The sequence below is a fragment of the Triturus cristatus genome, chromosome 12 (genome assembly GCF_964204655.1).
Source record: "Triturus cristatus chromosome 12, aTriCri1.1, whole genome shotgun sequence".
NCBI classification, from domain to species: Eukaryota; Metazoa; Chordata; class Amphibia; order Caudata; family Salamandridae; genus Triturus; species Triturus cristatus.
The window spans coordinates 135,681,120-135,706,671 of NC_140595.1; the positions used below are offsets into that span (position 1 = coordinate 135,681,120).

General features: G+C 44.5%; 1 protein-coding gene across 2 annotated transcripts in view; it reads right to left on the bottom strand.

Moving 5' to 3' along the window:
• SEMA4A (semaphorin 4A) overlaps window positions 1-25,552 on the bottom strand; it is a 283,525-nt gene that overhangs the window by 209,569 nt on the left and 48,404 nt on the right. The window contains exon 1 of one of the 2 annotated variants that reach the window (XM_085638558.1): window positions 607-722. The exons of the other annotated variant lie outside the window; for it this stretch is intronic. The gene's annotated coding sequence lies outside the window, so the exon portion shown is untranslated. Of the gene's footprint in view, window positions 1-606; window positions 723-25,552 lie in introns of those variants that run through there. 2 annotated transcript variants of the gene reach the window in all.

Below are 25,552 nucleotides of genomic sequence, written 5' to 3' on the forward strand. Positions count from 1 at the left end.
CTAACACACGTATTTGAGACCACATCCTTCAATTACAAACTGATACTGACACCCAAAGGTGTAACAACACTTTATCAGATGTTGTCATTTAACCAATAGAACACATTCAGATGTACAAAACTGCATTTGCCACTAACGGATCCACTGGAGTTATGTTAACCTCGCCCCTCCGCTCGATTTTAAGTACATAGTGAAATATGCTAGAGTAGAATGTAAGTGCTGGGATTCATACAGCGCGAACCAAGCTGCAGCGCAACTACCCGTGCGCTGTAGATTAAGGAAAGGGGGGTACAAGGAGACGATCCAAGATAGTGCACACCAGGAGAGTTTCTTTAAATACTTCATTCTACTATCGCATCACATTTCACATATTTACACTGGAAGGGCGAGGGAGATCAGACGCTTTGGCCAGACTCAAACATCTTACTCAGAGCTGGATTAGAACCTAGTCTAGCAGTTTAGCCCCCTGACCGCCTCCGCGCTCACTTCCTGCGCACCTAGCCGAAATCTTAATAGGCAACATACTATATCTACAGGTTAGCCACGCCTGAGCCCTGCACTCGACATCGATATGTGCGGACGCGCCGCCGGTTTGGTCGCTTTTACCTGGTCTGCACGCGCTGCCCCCTGTCTCTCCCGCGGTCCGTCGCCGCCTGGGTCTGAAGTGCTGCGCTGTGTATCCAGGCGCAGGGATGGGGAGAGGGAGGCGGGCACCGAGGGCAGCCCCGGGAGGAGGCAGGAGAGAGCTGGCGCTCCTCCTGCTGTCAGCAGCCTGCTCCGACACGCCGCCGTGCCCTGGATTTCAAGGGCCCGGAGAGTATTGGCGGCGGAGACGCAGGAGCCCCCGAGAGTCTCAATGAGGAGTGTTGTTCTCGGCTGGGCACAGGCCAGTGGAGAAGAAAGAGAAGAAGGCAGGCTTCCCAAGAATGGGGCGAACCGCGGATCCGGGAAAATACTTTCCTTCGACTATTGTTTCATTTTCCAAGAAGTTCAAAGCCTACACTAGGCACACACATCTTATTAGGAGTCCTTTAAATGGAAATGCAAAGTGCTGGTACTCTCTATCAAAGTACGAATTTGTTCCTGAGAAGTGCCGGTACACTCCCATTAAATGCATTGCAGCAGTGCTGGGAAGTGCAGGTACTCTGTTTAAAATGAAAGAAGTGCAGAACCTGCCCATTGAAAGCCCTGCTTATTATCAGCACTCTCATTTCTTATTTTGTTGTAGGCGAAAGAACAGTTAACTTTAAATCCAGTACTATCTGCACCCACTGTTAACTTCTAGTGGTAGGCCTCTGCGTGTGTTTCTCCATTTTATTGAATAGTATCTCTGTGTCACACGTCGTTCCGTTTTGTGGCATTTCACCCCTACTTGCCGTATTGTTAGTGCCACAATTCCAGCTTTTTAGATTAAATGGTATTAGGTTTTATGGATTTAGCCACACTTGCACCCCATTGTTTGTTAGAAGTCAGATAACCACCCACTCCCATTCCTGTTCTGCTTATGCAATGGTGCCTACAAAATTGGCTATGCAGCTCATGATTTCCATATAAGTATTGCGTACCACAGTGGCCCCAGCTAGGCCCGGGACATTTTTGCTCTTCATGAAAGGCAGCTCTGGGAAACTAGACCTCACTGTTTCATACATGTCAACTTGAACAAAAATCTCACCATGTGAGGAGGAGGTGGGGCCTCCTACTGAGAAGTACCTAAGAGGTACTTTTGACCCCACTCCACCCCACCCTGCCCCCAAGCCCCCTCCACAAAAAACAAAAAAGCTTGCTGAGGCTGGTGCCCATGTCTTGGGGTGTTTTCGTATCCCTTAATGAACGTCAGCAGTTCAAAGCCTTTGATAACAAGCTGGAAATCCACCATTTACAGTAGTTTATAGCATGTATTCCCTGCCACCGTGTAAATCAGCTCCCTACCGTGTGACTGTGTGACGGGAGCCTATATCGCGTGATGTCTATCAAGAAGGAGAGTGAGGAACAGAGGTAGCTAGTTCACTTCCCCGTAGGATATTAATTGTAATCGAAAAGAGCTAGCTATACTAGTAATGCTCATGTAGTGCGTGTCAGAAAAACATATTAGTTTTTATGAAGGCCCTCACCCACCAACCTAGTTGGTGGCATGCTTCATCATCGGGCCCCACCCAAGGCACCGAGTGTGCCTCTGGTGTGCTGCGACGTCTGTTTAAAGCGGAGCGGATAGTGTTGAGTGTGCGGTGATGGTGTTAAGAGTGAAATATAAAAACTGTCCTAAGGGTCCCATTGTCCAGAGGATAATTTATTCATGGGCCCTTGACAGTATTAAAAGCAAGGCTAGTGGACGTGGTTGGAGAGACTTATGGTCTCCCACATCCGGTGTGGCCAACTAGTTTCAGCCAGGCCTCGTGTTAAAACTGGCTTTCTTCACGACCTATGTGTGAGTAGTGAGTTAAAAAGGAGCTATATATATTGTATATGCGTTCCTAAGTGACACATTCGCTAAGGTGCGATAGCTGTATGAGGAGGCTTTCCTCTAGGTTTGTACCTGCAAGGAAAGGTGGACAAAACAAACATATAACACACACATAAATGAGGACCATCTCAGGCACATATTCCAGTGACTTTGTTGCGTTGTTCCTAAGTGGTAATCGGAAAATACTGGCAGTGTTTAGCGGTTCGTGTCGGCATGTGAATTAGGCTGCCAAATTGCGCAACTATACGGTATTGTGATATAGGTTAAAGGCGGGATAAAAATAACTTATTTGTGACCAAGGTTGTGACCGCGACAATGGTAGGATAATGTGCATACTTTCAGATTCCGGAAAGCAAACTCCATGTGTCCCTGGAGGGGGTCCGAGTAAGGGTAGCACTCTGATGGAAAACGAAATGGTTTACAACAAAGGAATTAAAGTAAAAGAAAGAGGTAAGGTATCGCCCAGAGCTCTAAGCATGGGTGCCGTAAGGTATTCTCACTTTAGAGAGAGCCACCCGGTCTGGCTCGTTCAGGGCGGTTCCTGGGGGCAAATCAATTGGGACAGACAAGTGGTCCCCCCGTCTCTCACTTACTTGGTGCTTTGTCAGGATCCACTTCTCCACCTACTGCGGCCAAACAGGAACTCCGTCGATGGTTTTGTGGTGTTCCTGTTGGAGTTTAAATAGTAGCTCGGCGCCACAGCTGTGGTTGGTTCCGTGCAAGGCGTACCTCTGCTGTGTGAGTAGCTTCTGCAGGGGAATAAGGAACAACACAAAGAACAGACTACCACCATTGTAGAGGCATTGTGTGTGAATGCCTGTGTTGGGAAAGTAATAGTCAGATAATATTTAGCGTTATTTAATTTTAGTGAGGTTCATAATTTCTGGTGTTCGGGATAAATCGATGAAATAATTATAAACACCTAGAGGTCACAGTTGTGGCAAAGCGTGTCTCTGTAGCAAGGATGGCGTCTACAGAGAAACAAACAACAGACTACCACCAGAAGGGGTAATCGTGTGTCAATGTCTCTGAACAGGGGTATTCATCATGTGGATCCATTTGCCTACTCTACTGCAAATGCGGCATGCCATATATATGTCCTGCGATCATTATGACTACAGGAAAGCTTACCTGCAATGCAAGGGGCCATTGACCTTTGGGTTCGTGTATAGACAGCGTTGAGGTCCAAATGAATAAAGGTATGGATTGGCCAGGTGTTAAACTGCAACAAGGGCCACGTACAGTGTCATGTGATGAGGCTGGCATCGGATACATCTATTGCGATCGATCTAGTAGTGTATTCAGAATCTGTGTGCGGCAGTACCATGGCTTAAGTATATGGTGTGCGTGTGTTCTTCCCCAGGGGGTGTAAAGGATTCAACGACTGAGGCTATTCCAAGGTATATTGTCATTTAATCCTTGGGTATGGGTCGAGAGGCGGTATATCCAACGTTGTTCTCTTGCCAATAGGATTTTGTCATTATTGTTAGGGTGATAAGGCATGTGTTCAATCACTGTCCAGGATTTATCATTGGGGGTGTGTCCTTCTTGTAGGTAATGGTCCATGAGTTTGCTGTTCGTCTTTTTGCTTCAAATAGTGCTTCGGTGTTCCACAATTCTAGTCCTTACCTTCCTGGTAGTCATTCCCACGTACCTGAGTTTACAGGGACACTCAATGAGGTATATTAGGTTGGTTGAGTTACAGTGTGTGTGTTTTAATTGGTGCCATGTTTTGCCCGGTTCTAGATTCAGTGTTTTGCTAGGCTGTGTCAGATGGCAAACACTGCAGTCACCACATGGGTGGTGGCCGACCACACTAGGTTGACCCCAGGCGTTCTGAATTGTGTTGATCAAGGGTTTTGCAATTGTTTTTGGGCGGGTGGACACTAGGGTCTTTTAGGCTGCTAGCTTTTTTGTAGGTAAATAGTGGTTGTGTCCAATTTCTATTGCCTGTATTGAGGATCCTCCAGTTTTTTCGTATTATTTTTGCCACGTGGTTTGATATTCCGTTGTAGGTTGTGATATAGGTCAGTGGTGTGGGTGTGTCAGGCCGTGCGTTGTCTTCCAGGAGTGCCTCTCTATTTTGGTTCCGGGTGCGTTTTTTGGTGGTCTTGATAATTTTATCAGGGTAGCCACGTTCCTGTAGTTTTAACATCAGGTCTGCTGATTGTTGTTGGTAGTCTGTTGTAGAGCTGCAATTGCGTCTGATGCGTAAAAAATTGTCCAAACAGTAAGTTCTCCTTGAGGGGGTGTGGATGGAAGCTCTCGAATTGGAGCAAGGAGTTTCTGGCCATGGGTTTATAGTAAGTGGAAGTTTTTAGGGTGCCAGCCTCTGCCTCTATCATGAGGTCAAGAAAAGCTACGTAGCGAGGATTGGCTATACTAGTGAACCGTAGGTATGGATCGCGTTCATTTAGCCAGTTGAGAAAGGAGGTCAGTGATTCCTCTGTGCCAGTCCATATGATCAGTATATCGTCGATGTATCGATGCCAGAACTCTATGTTGTTGGTGTAAGGGTTGGTTGCCGGTAGGATATGGAGTAGTTCGAATTTATATACGTATAGTCCCGCCGCACTGGGGGCGAAAACGCTGCCCATAGAGTTGTCGTTGGTTTGGAGATAGAAGTTCCCCTCGAACACAAAGTAATTCTCCTTCAGGGCAAGTGTGGCACACTGTAGAATAAATTCTCTCGGGGTCGAGTGTTCCCACGGGGTCCTTGTGAGCATGTCATCAAGGACTTTTAAGGTGGCATCTTGGGGAAGGCTTGTGTACAGACTTTCAATGTCTAGTCCCACGAGAAGCTGTGTGGTCGGATCGAAATTCATGTCTTTGATCAGAGACAGTAAGTGTTTGGTGTCTTTGGTGTATGTTGAGGCCTTCTGGACCAGAGGGTTTAGGAAGAAGTCACAGTACCTGGACAATGGTTCCAGGAGAGAGTTGATGCCAGACACAATGGGGCGTCCAGGTGGAGGTCTGGCTTCCTTATAAATTTTAGGTACTGTGTAGAAATAGGGGACTCTAGGGTTTTTCACACATAGGTAGTCCGCCTCCTGTTTGGAGATGTAATGATGGTTCTCAGCCGACTCAACCATTGTGGTAATGGTAGTCTGTAGTGTGTTGGTTGGATCTTCTTTTAGGCGTCTGTAGTTACGGTCATCGCTGAGTAATCTGTGGCATTCCGCAGTGTAGTCTTGTTTGTTTTGGATCCCTATGCCGCCCCCTTTGTCTGCGGGCTTGATGGTTATATTTGGGTTTTCTTGTAGTTTCCGTATGGCATCCCTTTCTTTTTGTGAGAGGTTGATATATGTGTTGGGTTGCTTCAATTTTTCAACCTCATTGTAAACTGCCTGCTCAAAGGTAGAAATTTCTACCGGGATGCGAGAAGGTGGAGGAGTGAAGGTAGACTTGGGTCTGAGGCCGGTTTCATTCATGTTTCTCGTGGTATCTGATGGTTGTTGTTTTTCACCCTAACAATAATGACAAAATCCTATTGGCAAAAGAACAACATTGGATATACCGCCTCTCGACCCATACCCAAGGATTAAATGACAATATACCTTGGAATAGCCTCAGTCGTTGAATCCTTTACACCCCCTGGGGAAGAACACATACACACCATGTGTTTACTATACTTGAGCCGTGGTACTGCCGCACACAGATTCTGAATACAATACTAGATCGATCGCAATAGATCTATCCGATACCAGCCTCATCACATGACACCGTACGCGGCCCTAGTTGCAGTTTTAACACCTAGCCAATCCATACCTTTATTCATTTGGACCTCAACACTGTCTATGCACGAACCCAAAGGTCAATGGCCCCTTGCACTGCAGGCAAGCTTTCCTGTATTCATAATGATTGCAGGACATATATACGGCATGCCGCATTTGCCGTAGAGTAGGCATATGGATCCACATGATGAATACTTCTGTTCAGAGACATTGACACACGATTCCCCCTTCTGGTGGTAGTCTGTTGTTTGTTTCTCTGTAGACGCCATCCGCGCCACAGAGACACGCTTTGCCACAACTGTGACCTCTAGACATTTATAATTATTTCAACGATTTATCCCGAACACCAGAAATTATGGACCTCACTCAAATTAAATAACGCTAAATATTATCTGACTATTATTTTCCCAACACAGGCATTTACACACAATGCCTCTACAATGGTGGTAGTCTGTTCTTTGTGTTGTTCCTTATTCCCCTGCAGACGCTACTCACACAGCAGAGGCACGCCTTGCAAGAAACCAACCACAGCTGTGGCGCCGAGCTACTTTTTAAACTCCAACAGGAACACCGCAAAACCATCGATGGAGTTCCTGTTTGGCCGCAGTAGGTGGAGAAGTGGGTCCTGACAAAGCACCAAGTAAGTGAGAGATGGGGGGGACCACTTGTCAATTGATTTGCCCCCAGGACCCGCCCTGAACGGGCCAGACCGGGTGGCTCTCTCTGAAGTGAGAATACCTTACGGCACCCATGCTTAGAGCTCTGGGCGATACCTTACCTCTTTCTTTTACTTTAATTCCTTTGTTGTAAACCATTTCGTTTTCCATCAGAGTGCTACCCTTACTCGGACCCCCTCCAGGGACACATGGAGTTTGCTTTCCGGAATCTGAAAGTAAGCACATTATCCTACTATTGTCGCGGTCATAACCTTGGTCACAAACAAGTTATTTTTATTCCACCTTTAACCTATATCACAATACCGCATAGTTGCTCAATTCGGCAGCCTAATTCACATGCCGCCACGAACCGCTAAACACTGCCGGTATTTTCCGATTACCACTAAGGCACAACGCAACAAAGTCACTGGAATATGTGCCTGAGATGGTCCTCATTTATATGTGTGTGTCTTTATGTTTCTTTTGTCCACCTTTCCTTATAGGTACAAACCTAGAGAAAAGCCTCCTCTTACAGCTATCGCACCTTAGCGAGTGCGTCACTTATACACGCATATACAATATACATAGCTCCTTTTTAACTCACTACTCACACATAGGTCCTGAAGAAAGCCAGTGTTAACACGAGGCCTGGCTGAAACTAGTTGACCACACCGGATGTGGGAGACCATAAGTCTCTTCAACCACGTCTACTAGCCTTGCTTTTAATACTGCCAAGGGCCCACGAATAAATTATCCTCTGGACACTGGGACCCTTAGGACAGTTTTTATATTTCACTCTTAACACCATCACCGCACACTCCCTTAACCCTATCCGCTCCACTGTAAACAGACGTCGCAGCACACCCGAGGCACACTCGGTGCCTTGGGTGGGGCCCGATGATGAAGCAGGCCACCATCTAGGTTAGTGGGTGAGGGCCTTCATAAAAACTAATATGTTTTTCTGACACGCACTACATAAGCATTACTAGTATAGCTAGCTCTTTTTGATTGCAGCCTATATCGTGTGTCACACTGTGGCACCATGTGAGTTGGCAGGTCTACTGTTTTTCTTCTGTTGCAAAGTATTTGAGATTTGCATGGTTTACACTGGTTTGTGTCATAATTCAGCAAAAACTGCAAAATTCTGCTAATTCAGCCCAGCGGAACGGATTCGTGAACAAAATAGCAAACCCGTTTTGTGAGCTAAATGCAAAATGAACAAGAAATTTACGCAACTCAAGCTTCCCTCTCAAGTTGTCCAGCCTGGTTGTACAAGTAAGGCCGGTGAGTTATAATGCAACAACTCGTTTTGGGCTTCAATCTCGAATGCCTGCCCTGAAAAGATCCTGAACCAATAGAAAACAAAAACATTGGCATTCTTTCATAAGGCAGCACCTCCTCCCCTAGTACCCTTCTACTCACTTCCTTCTTGCCTTCCTAACCCACCAATGTTGGCCCCTCTGAATTCCAGTGCATCACAACATCCTTCATAAATTTGGTTTCTAAAAACTTGGATACCACTCTTGTTTAACTGGAAATCCATGCCTTCCTTTTGTGTCACCAATGCTCTTAGGTGAACCGTACAGTCTTCAGTAGTCTGCTGGTAGTATTGTGGTTTATCTAGAAGGCTGTATCCATACTGGGTGGACAACTCAGTCTTCTGGTACCACGGTTACTTACCTTGGAAACTGCTGTGTTCCTTTGATATTACTCACACCTCTTCTTGTTGGCCATCATCATAGTAAATGAGGATGAAGGTCATTCACCAACTCAAGCTTCCCTTTGTACTTCCCCAATCTCAATAAACGCATGTAACATTTTGGGTATCTGACCATTGCAAATCAGATGCTTCAAAGGAGAATTATGAATTGCTCAGTGCATAATTTGTGTCGCTGGTTTCCTGTGCTCAACACCGGCACTTAATTGTGAACACCGGCTCTAGTGACAGTCCTCCATATGGTGGCGCTGTCTTTTTCAATTTTGAGATTAGCACAATAACCGTGTTTATCAAGTCAATATACATTGAGAACGATGATACTAGCCTCTCATGCCATTATTGTAGCTTTGTATGACCTGAAATAGTCTGCATTGTCACACTTGTAGGAGTGCGATGGTTAGGTGTTATGTTTGAACTGCTATTGGCAGGGTATGGGTGGTGCTGTCTGTAGTGCCTCCTGAGAAGGGCCCTGGCACTTCAATTTTTACTAATTAAGCACTGGACTTACTCTGTGACGTATCTTTGAGTGCTCAACAGTTTCGTGCTAACACCCCAAAATCTTGTTGGGTGCTCTTGCCTCCCAGAATAGCGGCTCCCCACCCTTGACACATATCATACACCTGCACACTCTTACTTTGAGCATCCCCCCTCTGCTTCTGGAATTTCATGTCTATCTCACTCACCTTTCTTCAGACTGCACACCCCTGCACTTTCCCACTCTTGGTATCACCCTCTTTTTTCTGACCTCATATCCTTTCAATAACACATACTTTTGCCTTCCCCACACACACCTAATACCTCTCCCAGCACTTTCGCCACATCCTGTATCATGTGTGCTCCTCCAAACCAAATTGCTTTACCCACTCACATTTTACTTTTTTCTTATGCCTTATTACCTCAGTCTTCACACCCCTCAACCTCTCTTTCATGTCAGCCCCACCTCCCAACATACACCTTCCTCTACACCTTCAAAAGTGTTGCTCCTACCTCGCCCCGCTGTGTTGCTTCAACCCCTGCCACTATGTTGCTTTACCCCCACCCCCTTCCTAAACTGCTCCCACAATCAGTTCATCTGTTTATTTATTTTCTTATAAAAAATCGATTTTCCAATAAATTTTAATTATTTACAGATCTATCTCAAATTGGTAGATACAAAAAGACCTGTGTCCGCACATACTGTACAGCATGGCTAAAAACATTGGCAAAGCTAATGGATCTTAAATATAAGACTTATGGGCCAGTGCTTGTTTATACTGCAGTCTTCTACTTTTCTTTTCACCCATTTACATGCTTAAAGACATTCTGCCTTCCCCTGTAGACTTTTTCAACCTTCCTTTCTTTAATCCCCTCAACCCTGTCAAATGTCTCCTACGACCATTTGAGGCACACTCTGACGTTTCCATTCTAGCTCTTGCCCCGAGATCTCCACTGTATGACCCTTCTCCCCCTGTACTCTTCACAGCCAGGCCCCCAAGCATCCCACAAGCTATCCTAACTCAACCATTCTCTTTCTTGCATCATCATGATCAATGCAAGATCGCCCAGAAAAAAAAACTCCACACCTTTGACCTAATCACAGACTCCTACTTATACTGCTGTTATAGAAAACCTATGACTAGTAACTCATTTTCCCATGAGGCTGTATTCCAATCAATGCTAAATCCACATGTGTAACTGCAGAGCTATGACATCTGTGAAGAAGACACAATTGTCTGCAAGAGCACCAAACCCAGCTCTTGTTTTTCTGAGTTTCCAGCTGCAGAGTGTAAATCAGACATGGGCTCAGTATATCACACCATCATATTCACATTCCTGCTGATTTCAACATTCCCTCATTTAGACCCTCCTTTCACAAAAACTCTTTCAGACTTCATCTCTCTGTTGCACTTGCAGTGTCGAATTCTGGCACCCCCAGTCTACCACCATAAATGGCACCCGTTAGCAGGACCTGTGCAACTCACTAGAATCAAACTGTGCCTCAAAAACCACTACCATTGATTTCTACCTCCGCCCAAAGCACACAGCGACCTGCCACCAAAGGCTTGGTGCAACATGGTTTGAGCCACTATTGAACTCCTGACAACGGATCAATTCATAGATCTTGCTAAATCTTGTGCCAAGTGTGGGGTTACCTCCAGCTTTTGCATCCCACCCATCTTCTTGGACAACCTCCATTCTACACTGGCAGCTACCCCAGCAGGACATCCAACTTTCTCTCTTTTTGGCTCCTACCTCATGGCCTCTGAGACAGACTGGATTAAACCATTATGGGTGGTGAATTTGTGCCTTGGACCATCTGTCATCTAGGTCATCCTTCTAAAGTTTATGATTTAAAAGGCCTTCCTCAGTCACCTTTCAAATACATGTATAGGGCTAGCATAGGTAAAACGACAGATTGTTGCGCTCAAATTCTATCCAATTACCAGATACTGGATATTATATGGTGGTGTATCAAGGAAAGATACAATAAAAACACTTAATTAGAGCCCATGGTGATGGCCAACAGAAAAAACATAAAGACTGCATCATGTCCCAAAATCACAACCAAGCCTCCTATTATTTGTATGCGAAATTGGGTTACTGGTTGTGGGCGAGTGAAACCCTACTCAAGCAGCAACTACTATCCTTGTCAGGGTGACGCACAAGCAAACCCCAAATTAACCTGTGCTCTACCCTATGATAGCTTGGCACAGAGCAGTCAGGCTTAACTGGGAGGCAATGTGTAAAGTATCAGTGCAGCACTTCAAACAGTAATAAAGTGAAAAATCAACACTTGAGAAAAAAATCCCACACCAATTAGAAATATAGAACAACATTTAATAAATAAATCAAGACCAAAACAAATTCCCCCAGTAGAACAAGACATATGCAATTTTAAAGATTTAAGTAAAAATAGCGCCAAAAAGTCCAAAGCACCACTCGGGGCTATCTGGTCGTGCAAGACAATGAGAAAGTCACAAGCTTTGGCCGACCGCGATGGAGCATGGGTCCGATATCGGGACCAGGTTAGTCCAGCTGAAAAGTTACCCTCTCAGTCTAGTGCAAAGAGTCCAGTTTGCAGTGTAGATGGCCGTGAGGAGCAGAGAAGCGTTGCACACTGTCATTTATGTAGCGAGAAAAGCAGGCCTGGCATCGCAGATGGTCATCGCTGTAGCGAAAAAATCCTGTTGTTGTCACAAGTGGGTGTGAAGGAGGTTTGTGGTGGCGCTCCACGCGAGCGGTTGATGCTGTAGCTCAAAGGGTCAGGTTGATGACACTTCGCTTTGGCTGGCTGTGTGAGTGACCAGGTTTCAGCACCAATGGCACATTCGTGATCGCTAAGAGCCCAACAATTTCAATTCAGCCTCTCGGAGGCCACACCAAGGGTCCATGACTTGAGGGCACCACTTGGGGTCAGGGGCTTGCTCCAGCTAGATCTGTGTGCTGGTTCAGGTGGTTGGGAGCCTGTTATGTCCTGTGGCTCTGAACAATGACCAGCAGACTAGTCCTTGGAGCTACTCTGGAGTTCCTCGGTTCAAGTGCAGGTCCAAATCCCTGTGACTCAGGCAGCAGGACAGCAGGACAGCCAGGCAGCAGTTCAGTAAGGAGGTAGTCCAGAAGGACAGAGGTCTAGTAGATTGGAAATCCTTCCAGCAGCACAGAAGTCCTTCTCCCTGGTAGAGGTCTAGAAGTGTACCGAAGAGTTGGCATCTGAGGTCCAATATTTATACCATGTTCCTCCTTTGAAGTGGGAGAAGCTTTTAGAGATCTCTAGTTGAAGTGCATAGATTTCCTGCCTCCCCTGCATATTCAAGTGTAAGTAGGGATGTGTCCAACTCTATCCTCCCATTCTGCCAGTGATGGCCCATTCCACAGACGGAAGCTTACATTGTCTGTGGCAGGCTTAGCAGGACCATCGGACAAACTCTACAGCAAAAATTACAAAGTGCATGTAACCCACTAAAATCCAATTTCCTCATGTGAGGTCATCTGATCTCGATTTTAAGCCTACTTCTGTGCATCTTTGAAGAGACCCTCCCGATATATACTGTTGACTTTGAAATATTCGAACAAAGGGTCGAGGAATCTTACAAGATCCATCTATGTCCTGATGATGGTCTCACTAACACATTGCAACGGAGACCTTTTTTGAGTCTTGAATCCAATGCCTAGGATCGACTTAATTTTTGATTATGTGGAGATGGGTATTTATACATTGATGACTAGTATATATCCATCTTTGATTCATCTTTGATTTCTGTTATCAATGTATGTGAGAATTGTTTGTTTTTGAACCCGTCTTTTGCATTTTGATTATAGATCAAATTATTTTTGATACACCGAGTTACTGTAATTTATTTACTGAATGAATCATGTAAACTTTGATGTATTTCTTCTGTGGTGCCATGTGTTGTCACTTTATAGACGATATATAAAAAATTTCTTGTGAAAGATATTCTTTGCATAAATCCCTTGTTGGCAACTGTATCTGTTTACCTCTCTAAAAGTTGCATCTTAATATCCTGACTTTACTATGAGAGAGGGTTATACATTACAATTCCAAAGACATGAAACATGAACTGTTACCTATTCTCATTTGGAAGTTACAGCTTATTCAATGTAATAAGGTAACTTCAATGTTATCCTAATGGAGAGGTAGGCCTTGCAGTAGTGAAAAGCACATTTAAGAGGTTTTTCCTACCAGGACATATAAAACTTAAAAGTACATGTCCAACTTTTTCAATACATTGCACCCTGCCCTCTGGGCTGTCTAGGGTCTACCCTAGGGGTGACTTATATGTATCAAAAAGGCAGATTTGGGCCTGACAAAATATTTTTTTGCCAAGTCGAAATGGCAGTTTAAAATTGCACACACATGCTGCAATGGACGCCCTAAGGCACGTTTAAATGATTACATAAGTGGGTGGCACAGTAAGTGCTGTGGGCCCACTAGAAGCATTTAATATACAGGCCCTGGACACAGGTAGTGCCACTTTACTAGGGCTTAGAAGTAAATAAAATATGCCAATTGGGTATAAGCCAATTCTACCATGTTTTAAGGAGAGAGCACTTTTGCACTAGCTAGCATTGCTAAAGTGTGTAGAGTCGTAAGACGAACAAAAATGAAGTCAGAAAAACATGACAGTTGAAGGCTAAATGTTAAGGGGGAAACCACACCAAGGATGCCAGGTCTAACACTATCAATGCCTAGCGCCTCGAAGATGGAAGCAAATGATATCTGTGGGGCATCTTTCCACCCAAATATTGGCTTGAATGAAAGCCCTCTAGATGAGAAGATTGAAATATATTTATCTCCAGGCTTAGAGAATGGTTACATGTTCTTCACTTTGGCCATGTTACATGCTATTGATTGATTGCTTCATTTGTAAAAACAATAATTGCAGAGCCCAAAGTCTTTTTAGGAGCCTACTGCTGAAGGCTACCTAGTTTTGGGTCCATCTCATGCCTCTATCTTCTGCCACCCTTCATTTTCAGTGTCTTAATCTCACTCTTGCATGTGCTTTTCTCGCTCCATTATGTACATTACTTGCCATTGTTTGTTCTCCACTGCAGCATAATTCAACTCTCCCTTCTTACTACTTAAGGAAAGTCAACGACCGTTAAAGAACTCGTAGCCACCAGTATACTGGACACAGGACGTTACCTCTAATATGTAGAGCACCAACCACCATTATTTTGTCACTTCCACATACCTTTCTTGGGTAACTTTCTTGTGGCAATCAACCATCAAAAAGAGGATCCGCTGTTGGATAGTGTGTGTTATTTTGTAGGCGTTTGCTTGCCTGCGTGTGTTTAGTAGAGACCTTGTTCAGTGGTAAGTGTCAAAATGGTTTGTGTGTGTTAGTAAGTTCTTTGTGGTGTTTTGTGAGTATGGTGGATGTGCTGAGGGACTATTACATCTTTCTTTTGGTGTTTCAGTATTAAATTCAAGGGAGTTTCTAGACCTGTTATGAGGGCTCTGCTTGAAATACTTGAAACAATTATTGATATATGTGCATCTGATTATTCCTTCATTAATGGGTACTGAAATCAGATTGATTAGTTGTTAAGGGAGAGTTAGCTGTAGAACTGAGATTCTATCTCTAGTTTGTGTTCCAACAGCTTCCTCGTCTCAATAGTAAATTAGTGGGATTTACTGGCCTCACCCGAATGACAAGGTCTTCAGGAGCATTGCAGACCAGGTGTATTTCTTGGGCGAAGTACCAAGGGAATCAGGATTGGAATAGCCGATTCCCCAGTAATGCCTCATTTCGAAGGCGAACGCTAGGGACCCAGCTGTATTACCCATTAACCCCACCCCAGAGTTATCAATATCCTTAGTAATGGTGACTCCATGGGGTCTGAGTTACAGGGTACTACGTCAGGCACTCAGGACTTTGAGATACATGGAGGGTGAGGAACGCGTGACCCATGGATGGAAAGGAAGTGTGACGACCTTGGCCAAAATGAATATATCAAGCGTGAGTAAAGAGCAGAAGGCAAGTATGGGGGAAACAACGTTTGAGGAGACCGTCCAGCAAGAGAGGCTGAGGAACGCGTGACCCATGGATGGAAAGGAAGTGTGACGACCTTGGCCAAAATGAATATATCAAGCGTGAGTAAAGAGCAGAATGCAAGTATGGGGGAAACAACGTTTGAGGAGACCGTCCAGCAAGAGAGGGTGAGGAACGCGTGACCCATGGATGGAAAGGAAGTGTGACGACCTTGGCCAAAATGAATATATCAAGCGTGAGTAAACAGCAGTAGGCAAGTATGGGGGAAACAACTTTTGAGAAGACCGTCCAGCAAGAGAGGGATTTCATCGTAGGTGGAGTAAAGGGGAATTACTCTGTGCTGTTCCTTCCCTCTTCTGGACCAGCGCCCGAAGGAAGTTGCAGCCAGAACTGAGGAGCAGCATATCATTGACATTTTTTTTTTCCTCACAGGATCATGGGTCACAACATGTGCAGAGCCATTAATGCTTGTATGAAGTGCTTAATTTGTAAAATATAATATTAAGAGAAGGGGTCCAAAGTTTTTCTTGGGACCGCTGCCAAAGGCTGAGGTGGTCCCAGGCATCTGAAGACCCTAGAGAGGCTTGGCAAAGGTGAGAGTAGGATTCCTATAATTGAACACACCTGGGCAGCTGCAGCGCCATGACACCGGCGCCTGGGGAATATTGCTGCAATAAAAGCCCAGCTGCACAGACCACCGAGCTGGACAAGGTCACTGACCTTGAAGGTTAAGGCTGACGGTCCCTGGAGTCAAAGTTTGACTCTTAAGGAGGACCTATTTCATCTGGAAATGTTGCCTCTTTATTTGAAAGCGAAATATTTACCCGGAAGTAATTGTTTAAGGTTGACGTTTAGTTTTTAATTGCGGGTCTAATGTTGAGCAATGTTTATATAAATTATAGTTGCTGTAGACTCGAGTTCTGTACTTGTCAAAGACCACACATAAAGGCAGACGCGCTGGGATTGTTGGTTTCCGCAGCGCTCACACAGGCAGCAGCAGGGTAGCAGAGCTGCTAAATAGATTCAAGTGCAAGGGTGCACGCCAGCCCGTGAGATGAGCCGTGGAGACATCAGATGTTGTTTACAGCAAACAAACACATGTCGCAGGAGCCAGGCACACAGCATTACAAAGCCCTGACCTCTCCTATCAGGATGGGACTGGTCGCGACAGGAACTGGCAAGTTGAGGAGTGAATTGAGGCTGTGTAGGGGTGTGAAACAGATGGGATGGTGTTGATTTAACTATTGTTAGACTTAGGTATCCACATGACTTCAAATGGGTACGTACCTGCACCTCTTTAATTTTAAAGGGAAAGTACCTGTACTCCCCAGCAGGGGTCCAATTATTTTTAAAGGGACAGTACCGTCACCTCTCAGTGGGCAAACATGTTCTCTGTGACGGTGAGTACCTACGCTTCTATATTTCCATTTCAAGCATAGGGTATCACAGAAGTGTCAATCTGTCAATGGCACAACTCTAGGTGTGGGGCTGCACCACAGGGTCCCTGTAACTACCTTGATATCTAAAACCTATTTCTAAAATGTACATGTCCCTAGGAAAAGCAATAACATCCTGGTAGGTTCCTACGCTTCACCTCGCCTTTAGGCGTTTGATGAATATTTGTGTTGTATTGTTGCTTCGTCTACACAATGAGTCGCACGTTGGACCAAAGCGAGCATTAGAAAAGGTGTGCGTACACCGAGCCCGCGAGGCCCGAGCGAGATAAGCAGGGCACAAGTCCTAAAAAAAGAAGTGGGGGGGACACTGGCGTCACGACAGGAAGTGACGTCACGAAAGGTGGTTTGCACCATCAGACTCATTGCCTTCCCTCGCTCACCCCTTAGATGCGATTGCATCAGAGAAGCCAGCGCGTGAGCAGCGTTCTGAATGAGCTCCGATCTCGCCCCAGAGAGGCCAAAGAGTGAATGTGTGGCTCCATTTGCTCCAGTAATCGAGGTCCCGGTAAAATAAGTGGGTGGACGCCGTCCACCCGCTGGGTCCCTCGACTCGAGCCCTGGAGATAAGTACTACTGTAGCATAATCCACTTTGCACAGCCAAGTAGCGTCATCACAGTGGAAAGTCTTGTTTTTGCAGCACAAGCGACCGTATTATGTAGAGGGTGCACTGTCCAACTCTTCACTGGGCACATACTGGGACAGTGCATTCTATTGCAACAAAGGGCCTGCTCACAGTGCAGGAGCGAGCCCTCCAAGCCTCCTCACACATTCTTTGCCATTGCACCCGTGTCTATAATACAGTACAGGCCAAACGGTAAAGGGTTTCCGCAGTTACATGGCCCCCACCGTGCTGCCGTGCATCTTAGTAGGCGCTCTAGAGTCTGCAGCTCTTTCTGTAATACCAGAGTGCCCCCGGAAAACAAAGAATGGGCGCACATGCCCTTTGCACCCTTTGCGGCCTTTCTTCTTTTCATGCATGCAAAAGTAGTATGCATCTTGCACCAGAAATCTTGCACCAGAAATACTGTACACAATATGATTTCACTCAGATTAAAATAATTGTGTATCATTTTCCAGATTCCCAACTCAGGAAAATGAATGCCATTTACAAATGGCTATCCCTGACATGACCAAAAATTACACCAAACAAGCACTGGCAAAACCAACAGATCTGAACATTTTATAACTCAAAGTGCTTCATCACTGATTGATGAATCTGTGCATGTCATTTCTTGGGAGACAGAGTGAATGCGAGTGAACAGCTCGGGAGAAATAAGTGACTGAATGAGTAATGGTCGGAGGTTGAATTGATATATGGCTATCCTATGCAAAGACACTGCGATACCCTCTACATTATACAGTAATTGCATTTATATGGCACTTACAACCCAGATGAAGAATTTAAGTACTTTGGGGCAAGTAGCACATTTCTCCAGAACCCTAGGTTACTATTAAGCTTCTGGTCATTGGTTACTTAACACAAGACAAAAAATATACATAGTGTAATGAAACTGTTGTGCTTTTAACTTTGAATATTGGAAAATACTATGCAATTTTAAAGTTTGTTATAAATTGAACAACATCCAGAAAAAGTTAAAAAATACAAATTCTGGCACACAAAATTTGAGTTGGATGCACACAAGAAAAATTGCTTTACTGATCTGAGAAACAGGAAAGGTTGAAGTGAGCATCCCGCTTGACCAATGGTGTATGAATGTAGTGAGAGGAGACAAATGTGACTAACACTTCAACAGGTCAGTGAATGTAGAAGTACAACTAAAAAGTCCTTTTATTTGTATGAAGTGCAAAAACTATCTCTAAGTCACACCTAAAAATAGTTTCTACCTTAGAAAGCATTAGTTTGCTTAAGTGTAAAGGACCATTCAAGTCTCCTGAATGCTGGTCAGACTCCCTAGTTGGCAAATTATCCCCCGTCTCCTGCTACTAAACGTGATTCTCCTTGAAATGGATGATGATACTCATAACAAACATTAAAATTGGGACTCTCACAATGCTTTAAGTTGCTGCACGAAAAAACTTTTTAAAATCCAAATTTGCAATTATGATAAAAAAAATTTAATATTAGCTGTGCGAAAGTCACGTAATTTTCTTTTGCATAATTGAGCTAAATGTTGGCAAAATTATGCTTAATTCAGTGAAATGCAAATCTGTCATTTTGTGCTATATTGTGGCTTGAAATGCGTCCTCTCCTTAATTTTTGACAAAGGGGTGAATTTCGCACCAAAAAGCATCTCGAACAATAGTTGCTTGCATTCTGCTGTTCCCGTCTGCTCATAGTAACTCTTTACCATGAATGGCGTTCAATTATGCAAAGTGGCATATTTCTGCGAATTTTAGGTAACAAGAAAAATTCTAATTTCCCTTAATTACGTGACATATGCTAGCGTAATTTAAAAATCGACTGTCAAGGCCTAGTTAAAATTAACTTGTGAGAAAGATGCATATTCAATTTCTGCACCAACTAGCCATTATAAGGAAGTATTCGATCGTCAGAAGAAATATTGTCAGCTTGAAAGGAAATTATCGCAAATCTGTTGTCATTTGAAAATTGGGAAATTCTGTAAACAACTGGTAGTCTGGTTTTGGGGAAGTATGCAAGACTATGCTTTCGTAATAAACTTTGCAACTACCGCACAGAACCACCTTTGAAATTATTACATAATTGTTACAAAAAATACATATTTTCCAGAAAATGATGCCCATGTGGAAGTTCAAGATGGACGCTTTTAGGTCTTATCCTACCAGACAGCGTAGCTGACTGGTTTGCTAAAGACATCTTGGGGACATTCAGGAACCTTCCCTTGGAATGCATTGCATCCGTTGCTTACCATTGGCTTAAAGATTTGTAACTCACTTTTTTCTGGCTTTCTATTTGCTGTTTTTATTTGCTTTAGGCTGTCCAGGTTCAGTTCGTCCCTCCCAAGGAGCAAAGCCTTTTCACGTTACCTTTCTGTAAACAGTCTTTTAAATGTTGTTCTTATCTTGTCACATTTGCTGTGCATTCAAAGACAGATAGTCAAATGTCAGACTCTGTCTTCTGAGGAAGCATGGTGTTTACTTTTCTTTCGGACTTCAAAGTGAGTGGATTTATGTGTCAATCTGTCTGGATACTGGGGGTAGAAGAGCCATACCCCATGCAAGATTCTAGGGAGAAACATCATTTTAATTAGATTGCTCCTGCCAATCAAGGTGAGTCTAAGATTACTCCACCTAAGCAGCTCGATCTTAGATTTATTAATTAACGGGACAAAATTACCCTCTACCGCTTTATCCGTATCTACACTAATATTAACGCACAGATATGCTACATTCGATACTACCCGTGTATCCTCAAACAGGATATTATCATTTATGAGTATCTGTGTTTTGTCCCTATTAAGTCTATACCCCGAGATACGGCCAAAAAGATCAGCCTCCGCTTCAATTTCCTTACATGCCAAAATGGGGACTGGAGTGACTATCGCAAGGTCATATGCCTAGGCCAGGATTTTAGTATCCCAGCCACTAGTGGACATCAGCAAGATTGAAGCGTTACCTTTTAATTCGTTGAATTAGAGGATCAATATAAAGAGCAAAAATCAGGGGGGAACACGGACATCCCTGCCTGTCCCCGCGCTGGATCTTTACTATCTTCGATTCTCTCGCAATTAGCGAGATTTTAGCCATAGAATTGATATATAACATTTTAATCCAACAAAGAAACTCCAGCCCCAGACCCTTCTTGTCCAATATCGCCCAAAGATAAGGCCATATTGAACGCTTTTTCAGCATCTAGTAATAGAAGAGCCATAGGATCTCCTTGGAATTTAGCCACATCAAATAAGGTAATCATACGCCGAATGAGATCTGTTGTTCCCATTCCAGGGATAAAACCGTGTTGTACGGGTGAAATGATTTTCTTTATGATCTTAGATAACCTTAAACCTAAGATTTTAGCAAAAACTGTAGCATCACAGTTAATTAATGTAATAGGTCGATATGACCCTAGCTGATGCACCGGTTTTCCCTTTTTGGGGACACTACAATCTTCGCGGAGGCCCATGAGTATGGAGGAGGGGTGTCCCTCTGAATAGCTAAGAATACCCCAAGCATGAATTTATGGAGGGTAGTGGCAAAGGTTTTAAAAAATTCCCCTGGGACAAAGTCTGTCGGTGCAGCTTTTCCTGATGCTAGTCCAGAAACTGTAAATGAAATGTCTTCTGCCGATATAGGTTGATCTAAAAGCTCACGGTCCTCCTTATCTAATGTTTCCAGGGCCGTGTGATCTAAATATGACCCTATCTCACCTGGATCTACCTTCTCCTAGACATATAGTTGCTGATAGTATCTCTGGAAAGCAGAGTGTATCCCTCCTACATCAGAAATAACTCTGAGCTCAGGGTCTTGAATTTGCTTGATATCCCCATAAATTGCCTTCTGCCTGGAACGGAGTACTTGTGTATGCCCCACCTTTTCATTAAATTTGTATAATTTGTTCTTCCATACCATATATTTTTCTGCTGCTTTCTTAGCAGAAATATCCCCTATTGCTGTTTTAGCAAATATAACCCAGAGCTGGGCATCCTCAATATCTAGTCCTGTAATGGTCATTTCAATTAAAAATGTGTTGTCTGTAATAGCAGTGCCCTACCACACCATGCATATGACACTCTACTTTGCACCACTCCACTTTACACCAAGCCACTGCACTCTGTGCCACTGCACTGTACCCCACTGCACTATACTCCACTCTGCACCGCTCCCCTCTCTACTACTTCACTCTATGCCTCTCTACTCTGCACCACTCTGCTCTGTATCAAAGTATTCTATGCCACTGTGAGAACAATGGAGCGGTGCACTCCCAAGTCGGTAATGCGCCTATAAAGAAGCTTGATCAGTGTCTTTGTTTCATCAATCTTTATTTTAAACAATCCAGACGGTTTGTAAAACACATCAGCCAACGCGTTTCGTTCAAGGATTGAACTTCGTCAGGGCTGAAAGAAGTTTTAAAAAATAGATAACATGAATACACCATAATGTGTAATATGCAATACATAATGAAGAACACAATTGCAAAAAATCTGTACACTACTTGACACAGGACACAACATGTATAAGGTGCATAGCAGACATACATATATAAAGCATTTCGAGGGTCATGACTAACACAACTGTGATATCAGATATTACTTATTGCCAACGTGTTATTAACAAGACAACAAAAACAAAAAAACTTGACACAAACTAACACTACTCAAAACAGATATTTAAAAAGTATGTGACAACTGGCGTTGCCACTTCTAAGATTTGTCTACCCATAATCGGTGATATCGTGTGCATACGAGTAAGATCTGAATTGTTGTCATAGTATATGCATGGACTCATTTGGTCCGAGTTGGTGGCTCCTATGGCTCCTATGTACTGTAAGTGGAGAATATGTATATCTCGCATGGGATGAAACCCAAACACACGTCCCCTCTAGTTAAAAAAGTTTGTTCTTTGTAAAAATCTATACTATGTACAAAACCAGTAGGAAAAAATGGGAGAGGGTACCAAAGATATACAGGTGGTGTGACTGTTCCAACTTGCACTCAATTGCCATATATTAAATTAAGTGACTGGCGGCGCATGGGAGCCCATGTGACCTATAAACTGGAAATAAAAAGTGTCTAAGATGTAAATAAGTCTGAGGGGTACATACCAAAATGGTGAAAGGATTTGTATGCGACTATTGCATAAGAAACGTGGGTTTGACGGGCCGAGCCTGGCCCGGACCCTGTTCTAGAAATGGAGTCAATGGCACTCAGTCGTGTCGCTTCAAAATGGTATATCGGCCTCCTTAATAAGGGCCAGTAAGAGTAATCCTGGGGAAAATGAGAATAAACAAATCAAGGCGTGTACTATCCGGCCTGCGATGGTCACATGAGTCTAGCACTTAGGAGCTGAGTATGGTGGTATAAGAACATTGGTGCCACTGTGGTATGTCAAGAGGACTTGTTTATGGGCATGGTTACAGAAGCTGTAACCCTGAAGAAACACCCTGTAGATGCCTGGATATTGTAATGCAACGAGTGCGCAGTGGGAAAGAACACTGTCTCGTGCGTGCGGTGAAATACGCCGCAACCCAGTGCAGAAACCATGGGAAGGAGTCAAGGCGGAATGGACAATGAGACTGGACTATATATACTGTTACGTGCAGTGTAGCTATAGCCCTGAGGATACACCCTGTAGATGCCTGGATTTTGTAATGCAACGAGCGCGCAGTGGGGAATAACACTGTCTTGTGCATGAGGTGAAATATGCCGCAACCCAGTGCATAAAACCTGGGAAGAAGTCAAGGCTGACAGGCAATGAGACGGTACTATATATACTGTTACATGCAATAGAGAGTAATCAGATCGCACGTGTAAAATAAACACCATGAGAAAAGCGTAGCATATGGTGTATTACACATCAATTGCCACCTCTCCATTATCAAAGGTAGCTAGTAGAGACACAACAGTGCGGACTACCACTAAGTTACGTGATCGCCGCCGGGCCGGCAATGACACAAAATGTACACCAAACCTATCAAATGGCAATACGAATACTAGGTTTGTCAAACTACGCTCGTAAAAGCCTTATGGGTTCAGGAAGCACTAGGAGAAAAAAGTTTGATAACGTACAGGAGGAAACCGCAAAAAAAAAGCTAAAAAAAGCTCAAAGGAAAACCTTTGTACCGGCCTTCCGGTATGAAAAGCACTAAGTTTGACAGAGAATGCAGGCTCAATCAGGGAGATAGCTTCCTCCCGAGTGCGAAAAGCAACACCAAAGCCTTGATGCACCAAAGCGCTTACCTGTAGTATCAGTGACGGCGTATTGGCATACTGAACAGCATGACCCGTGTGGGCCAAGCAACCCATTTTTAAAGAGTTTGTGTTGCTAGCGAAAAGCAACTGCCAACCATGCATGAAGAAAGACTTAGTTGGCAATTGGCGAATACAGAATTCTCCGGTTCTATGCCACTCAACACCACTCCAGCCGAGGCCACTCCACTGTACACCACTCTGCAACACTGCACTCTATGCCACTGCACTCTATGCCAATACACTCTATGCCAATGCACTCTACGCTGTACCACTCCATTCTACACACCTGCACTCAATGCCAATCCACAGTATGCCACTACTCTGCACCACTGCACTCTATGCCACTGCACTCTACCCCAGTGCCATGAGACCCTCTCAGGTGAGTAGCGCGCTTACAACTCCCCTGATTTTACTCTTTGCCACTTTACTCTACACCACTTTACTCTACGCCACTGCACTTTACAATGAACCACTCCACTCCAGGCCACTTGACTCTACCCTGCACCACTCCACTCTACACCACTTAACTCTACTCTAAAACAACCTACTCTGCTGCACTCTGTGCCACTGCACAGTGCAACACTTCACTCTACACCACTGCACTCTACGGCACTCTGTAACACTGCACACTATGTCTCTCTACTGTTCTCTACACTACTGCATTTTGCACCACTCCACTGGAGTAACAAAACTTAAGGGCCCCCCCTTAAAGGTACGTGGAGGGGCCCCCTCCAGACTCAATCAGGAGCTCTCCAGCCAGAGTATCGTGCTGAGGGTGCACCCTGAAGCTTGGGGGCGCCCGCACCATGGGGACTGCGGGAGCCTGTGTTACGCCACTGCAGCATTCTATGCCACTGGACCACTCTACACAACTGCACTCCATGCCACTGCACTCTATACTACTACACTCCGCACCACTGCACTCTATGCCACAGTATTCTTAGCCACTGCACTCTGCGGTGAAATACGCCGCAACCCAGTGCAGAAACCATGGGAAGGAGTCAAGGCGGAATGGGCAATGAGACTGGACTATATATACTGTTACGTGCAGTGTAGCTATAGCCCTGAGGATACACCCTGTAGATGCCTGGATTTTGTAATGCAACGAGCGCGCAGTGGGGAATAACACTGTCTTGTGCATGAGGTGAAATATGCCGCAACCCAGTGCATAAAACCTGGGAAGAAGTCAAGGCTGACAGGCAATGAGACGGTACTATATATACTGTTACATGCAATAGAGAGTAATCAGATCGCACGTGTAAAATAAACACCATGAGAAAAGCGTAGCATATGGTGTATTACACATCAATTGCCACCTCTCCATTATCAAAGGTAGCTAGTAGAGACACAACAGTGCGGACTACCACTAAGTTACGTGATCGCCGCCGGGCCGGCAATGACACAAAATGTACACCAAACCTATCAAATGGCAATACGAATACTAGGTTTGTCAAACTACGCTCGTAAAAGCCTTATGGGTTCAGGAAGCACTAGGAGAAAAAAGTTTGATAACGTACAGGAGGAAACCGCAAAAAAAAAGCTAAAAAAAGCTCAAAGGAAAACCTTTGTACCGGCCTTCCGGTATGAAAAGCACTAAGTTTGACAGAGAATGCAGGCTCAATCAGGGAGATAGCTTCCTCCCGAGTGCGAAAAGCAACACCAAAGCCTTGATGCACCAAAGCGCTTACCTGTAGTATCAGTGACGGCGTATTGGCATACTGAACAGCATGACCCGTGTGGGCCAAGCAACCCATTTTTAAAGAGTTTGTGTTGCTAGCGAAAAGCAACTGCCAACCATGCATGAAGAAAGACTTAGTTGGCAATTGGCGAATACAGAATTCTCCGGTTCTATGCCACTCAACACCACTCCAGCCGAGGCCACTCCACTGTACACCACTCTGCAACACTGCACTCTATGCCACTGCACTCTATGCCAATACACTCTATGCCAATGCACTCTACGCTGTACCACTCCATTCTACACGCCTGCACTCAATGCCAATCCACAGTATGCCACTACTCTGCACCACTGCACTCTATGCCACTGCACTCTACCCCAGTGCCATGAGACCCTCTCAGGTGAGTAGCGCGCTTACAACTCCCCTGATTTTACTCTTTGCCACTTTACTCTACACCACTTTACTCTACGCCACTGCACTTTACAATGAACCACTCCACTCCAGG